Here is a 6,156-nt window from a genome sequence, read left to right as displayed (position 1 = left end):
TTTCCTGTCTGTATTTGGTCTTTAAAAAAAAAAAAAACAAAACCAAACAACTGAAGTATTCCAGCCACACAACACTTGCACATGCTGGGTCTTTCAAGACAGATTCTACCAAAGTCTGAAAGACTTCTTTGGTCTTAATGTTTTTTGGTCTGCTTGTTTGCATTCAGATCTCTGATGTATTTTTCCTTTGCATAGTGCACTACAAGGCTACAAGTTTCTGGGGTTGTAAGACTCTTCCGGCCTTCATAAATTGTAGCTCTTTCTGTTGTTTCAATTGTCTTTTGTGTTATTATTTTTTTTTTTTCTATTGATATTGAGAAATGAAAAAAAAGGAGAATTTGCAGTTTTCTGTTCATGTGGTCGTTGAGTGCTTTATGTGAGGCTTCATATAAAATTAAAAGAATTTAGAGAGGAAAGTAGAGAACATGAATATTCCAGTGGCTGGAAGAGGGATACTGAGATGGAAAGCAATCCATTTTTAATTTTTAAATGAGCCTTCAACATATACTGAGTCCTTGCACAGTGTAATATAATATCGTACATCATAGCACATCCCCCACTGTAAGGCAAATGGCCATGGTGAGGACATCCTAGTATTTTTTCTGCTTGTGTTTTGATGGCCAATTCGTTAGTAAAAATCAAGAGTTAAACTGACATACTGCAAGATTACTTCAGTCAGTAACCCACACCAGTCAGCAAACTTCTCTTTCATAAGTACTATGTCAGCAGAGACATAATCTTGAGATTTCTGTTTATTTTGTCTCTGATGAACAGCACAGTATGGTCCCGCCGGTTCTCTGGGAGAAGGCAGCTTGCCATCGATGACAGTGAATTATATAGCAAGATGATGGATACCACCACATGAGGGAAAATCCAACAGGCACGTAGAAGACACAAGAGCAACCTGGGCCACACAGAGAGAAATAGGTGGTAAGACTTCTGCTGTTTAAGGATGTGGATCATAGAATCATATAATAGTTGAAGGACTTTGTGCTTGGCCTTGTTGAAGCTCATGAGGTTCATGAGGTCCTGCTTCTTGAGCTTGTTTAAGTCCTTTTGAATAGCATCCCATCCCACAGGCATGTCAACCACACCACTCAGCTTGGTGTCATCTGCAAATTTGTTGAGGGTACACTTCATTACACTGTGTCATTGAAAAAGATTATAGTAGTGGTCCCAATACGGACCCCTGAGGGACACCACGGTTCGCTGATCTCCATCTGTACATCAGTGTGCTCTGTTCAGGGCTATAGGGTTTCGTGAAGGAATTTGGTAAAAGAGAGGATAATTGGAGGCCAAGGAAAGCATATGTGCTCTGAGCGCTGAAGACATGGGGAGCAAGTAGGTGATGGCAATGGAGAGGCAAGTTGTTTGATAATAGCTATTGTGATGATGGTGAAGCTAGAAGACAACTACTTGGTAAAGCAGCCCCAACAATGGAGTGCATCACTCCATCCATTACATGCTGTCTGGCACACAGGTTGGAGGGAAGCAATCAGTAAAAGACTAATTGTGTAACACGCAGCATTATGAGAGGCACCACCCCAGTCTTTTTCTTACTCACTGATCAGCCAGTAGGAGTTTTTCTCCTCCCTCTGTTTGCGGGGCGATTATATTAGTACAACACAATGCTGCAAAGATTGCTTTGGTTGAATGAAACTGGACTTTTTTAAGAGTAGAGGTTAAATACAGTTATGCTTTTATTCCCTTGTCACTGATCAGGTAGTTCACGTGGTAAGTTAGGAGCTGCATTTGATGCTTGTTGCACATCAGTGAGTGCTACAGAAGATGCAACTTGCCATTTAGAAAGGCTTACTTCTAGCTGGCTGCAGCAAAGTCATGTCATGTGTACTACTTTTCCAGCCAATGGAAATTTGCAATGTTTGGTGCTTTTACATTCTGCTTTTCTAGCAATGGATGGGGGTGTACAAGTTCAGAAGTTTCTAGCCTTGGAAAAAGAAGAAAATTGTGACTATTTCTACTTAAGTATTTGTACCACAAGATGTAAAAAGCAAAAAAAGTGAGTGGGAAGTAACACGCGTGACTTAAAACAGAAATGCAGAAGGGAATTTAAAATATGAATTCGAGCATTAAATATATCACATATCTCAGAACTCCAAAGCACTCTTCAAGTGTGTCCATTGCAGCTAATATAGTTTTGAAAATGTGTCTTTCCTAGCACTAATTTGTTGTCCAGCTGTTTACCACAACCCCATGCTTTCTGGATGGGAGGGTGTAGCACTGCATGTGCTGATCCAAAAACTAGTACCAATTTGTCATTGCTGTCACTTAAATATTACGGTAGCTAGTTCTGTTAATATTATGCCATTGCAAAGATGCAGGGCTTTTTATTTATTGTTCTTCTCATTTCTTAGCCTTATGATTCCTGTCTATTCACTTAAGCCTTGTCAAGTATATTCATAAATTGTTTCTGACCTTCTGCAATTCAAGTGGGGGGAAAATAAGAACCTTATAGTGTGTGTAATTATCAATGGATGCAACATTTATCTGCACAGAAAGTTCTGGTATTGTAAAGGCAGCTCTGTGCAGGTTTTACTAACAGCTTTAACAAGACTTCCAGGCCCTCTTCTATTCTATATTTATGGAGTGTGTGGACTTTTTTTGTGTGCGTACGTTTAGTCTGGAAGCGCTAATTGATGTCACGGATAAAATAGGTATGTTATATTACTTATTTGATAAATCTGCTGCCAGTTTCAATGGCAGCTCAGAGATCTAAAAAGGTGAATGAATTTTCAGTATTTAAAATGCAGTGACACCACAAATAGCATATATTGGAAACTCCAGACATACTGAGAAGCATCATTTTGTGGACATTTGCTAAGTCAAATGTTTAGAAGAAAGGGAGAGGTTCTATCTGTATCTGTAAGGAGAAAGGGAGTCAGTCAGTTACAGCATGGACATTGAGAGCAACACGATGTTTATCGGAATAAGAGAGCTCAGGGAGTATATTAGCTTAATGTGGACCCTGATGCAATATACCCGCCTGTTCCCATACGAAAAGATAGATTTGCAGATGTAACCAATATTTCTTAAATGCCGAAATCTGCTGGCTTGCAAATTGCAAGATGTTCATCATTTATCATATATTTTAGACTGCTCCTGTGGCCTGTCACTATAGTACCTCTATGGGCTTCTACAGCAACACCTGGCCCTATCAGTAGCTTTACCCTGTTGAAGTATCTTCATAAATAATCCATGTGAAAGTGAATGTAGCTGTCATGTTAATTTGTGGCTAACCTGGTTCTGGCAAGTTTATAATTATATTTATGAAGCAAATAAAGCAGATTGTTTGCTTTTTCTTCAGTGATGATTTAACACAAACTGACAGAAACAAATAAAAGAAGCTTTACTAATTACAGTCAAAGTAAAAAAACCAAAAAAACGTCAGAAGGATGTTCTAGTTACTATCTCACAAATATATTCCTAAATTTGGCCTACTGTCTCTCTGACCTCTAGTTGGTAGACATAATGGTACTCTTTAAAAAGTATGTTTACCTTCACAATGAATACTATATACAGCCTTTGCTTGCTTAATTCCTTTTGACTTCTACTTCCCTCCTTCACCTCTTTTCTAATCTTGTCCTCACCTCAGTCTTTTCCTCATCCCTTAAAGCTGGGGATAACATTTACAAAACAAAGTATTTTACAATATTACCTTAAATTTAGGAGTACACAGTTTAGTTAAGCTTCTGTTCACTCAAACTAAATGTGCGTAACAGTAGGCTGAGGATTTGCAGCTCCCTTGGGTTCTCGTGTCTCCTCTCCAGATCTGGTCTTAATTTTGTAGCAGATGTTTTCATACTTAAGTCAAAGAATCAGTGGCTTTGGAAGAAGTAAAGAATTTTAAATTGTGTTACTTTTTTTCATTGATCTGGACACCTGAATATATAGGTAGGAGGCAGCTGGAGCAGTACTGAAGTCAGCAAATCTACCCTTCTGTTGCTTCAAAAGAAAGCCTAACTAGGAAATGCAATACTGCTGGTATACCATAGCAGGAAATAATCTTAGACTGAAAATGAACTTTTGAGAAACTGTAAGGGAAAAGTGTGCCCCCAGGACATAATGTCCTCCAGACTTGCTCCTTATACATCACTGTTCAAGTCCGATGAAAACTTTCTGATTACCTTCAGAGGACTAGATTTTTATCTCTTCAGCCAAGATAAACAGTTAGGTTCACAAAAGACATATTGTCATAAGTGAGCACTGCAGTGTGGCACTGAAAAAGGTATGCAGGTGATGTAATTGTAGTTGCTTGTCTCTATTTTTGTTTGGCAAAATGACTATTTAAACTACTAGTAGATTTTATGGTGGGGTGGTTTTTTCATGTTACACAGATATTCTGTGCTGTACTTATCTCTCTGGCAACTGAAATAAATTTGTATGTTAAAGGATTACTAAGATACACGTTTAATTTATTTGAGCTTCTATTTTTACGATTTCCTGTATTACAGGAGACCTTCAATAACTTAGAGCATTGCAACGCTCAGGTTCTAGGATTGTTGCTGTAGGAAATTAACTTGTTCAGTTTGCTGCCTCTTTTTTTACAAATTTCAGTTCACTTAACAGTGTCTGCAAGTTTATATCTGTTTATATAATTCATAGAGGAATTATGTCTGCAGATGCTACCTACTGAAATAGCTGACCTGCTTTCCTCTCCTGAAGGGTATCTGTTCTATGTATCCCCCGAAATAAAAATTATTTTCTACCTCATTGTAGTGTAATACTTAACAATGAAGCACGTGTGTAACTTCATGTTGAACTGAACAAGGGCATTAATGCAGGACCAATGAGTGAGAATGTAATAGAAAATGAAACACAGAGAAATGAAGCCCATTATCAGCAGTCTGCATCAGTGTCACAAGAATACAAAGTCCAGCTGATGATTCTGACCTTACTACTTCCAGTGTGTAGAAAGAGAGGACAATTCCTGTAAATTGTGTATCTGGTTAGCATTTTGAAATAACTCCTTTCTGAAAGCTGAAGAGAGTTATGAATGTGGATGATTGAGTGTAAATTTAGAGATCAAAAGATGTACAGGTTTAGAAAGTTCTTGCCTAAGCAGCCTATTATGTGAAAATAAAGAAATTAAACCAGAAAAACTTTGAAAGATAGATCCGATTGAATAATCTCACATGTATTGGTCATCAGTTCAATAATTCGCTGGCTAAAAGTGTAATTACCACTACATGTGTATCTTTAAGGTCAGGTTATTAGCTGGTCCTAAAAGAGTATTCAAAAAAGAATCCTTAAGCCAGGGGTATCAAACTCACTTTCACCAGAGCCACATCAGCCTCACGGTTGCCTTCAAAGGGCCAAATGTAATTTTAGGACTGTATGAATGTAACAGTAATATATCACACAGAAAGGCTTCACAATCCACACGGGGCAGGGTCCTAGTAGAGACATAGACTTGCTCGTTGCCAAACTGGTAACACCACTTATTTCAGAAAAGAGTCGTCATGTGGTTCTCTGCTCTTCACAGGCTCAATAGGTAGAGGGGAACCAGAAGCAACGTGTCTGCTTCTTTGGCTGCGCACACTTTCTGCTTGACGTGTCTTGGGTTGTTCCTTCAGGAGACTGACTTGTGGAATGAGTCATAAGTGCAGAGGTGCTGAGAATTCAGAAATCATCTACACAAGGAAGAAATAAGGTAATTATGCCTGCACTTTAGTCTTTACAGTGTACTGTAAATCTTTAACAGATTGTAGTGAAAAGAGCTCAAGTGTATCACTAAAGTCTGCCATGACCACCTAAATCGTTATGCATAACTGGAATGTTTTTCAGGGCAAATGAAGGTCAAGAAATGGATGGGAGGGATGCATCTCCAGAATCTCTGTTGGGAACAATGAGGTTCAGATTTTACTTATATTCCTCACACTGTTTATCTGTTCGAAAATGGCAACATTTCTTGTGATAATTTTTAATAAGATTACAACACTTAAAAATGTTTCATGGATTTTCTGGTATGCATTATCCCATTGTATACAATGGGACTGCTTATGCAAAAAGGTGAACGAAATTATTTGGTTGTCTTTTGGCTTCTTGCTTAGTCTGTCTACTCTAATTCTAATATCATTGAACTTTAATAATCAGCATTTCTTCAGCCTTTCCAATTTCTCATTGACCACTGTTAGT

The 6,156-nt window shown here is 38.2% G+C and overlaps 1 long non-coding RNA gene across 1 annotated transcript; it reads left to right on the top strand.

The window, feature by feature from the left end:
• The first annotated feature begins 812 nt into the window (after positions 1-812).
• Positions 813-5,871, top strand: LOC139827936 (uncharacterized). Its single transcript, XR_011739076.1, has 3 exons — positions 813-930; positions 5,504-5,671; positions 5,806-5,871. It is a non-coding gene; the product is annotated as an uncharacterized lncRNA (long non-coding RNA).
• The last annotated feature ends 285 nt before the right edge of the window (positions 5,872-6,156 follow it).

This window comes from Patagioenas fasciata, chromosome 4 (assembly GCF_037038585.1).
Source record: "Patagioenas fasciata isolate bPatFas1 chromosome 4, bPatFas1.hap1, whole genome shotgun sequence".
NCBI lineage: Eukaryota > Metazoa > Chordata > Aves > Columbiformes > Columbidae > Patagioenas > Patagioenas fasciata.
This window is presented reverse-complemented; position numbering and strand designations above follow the sequence as displayed.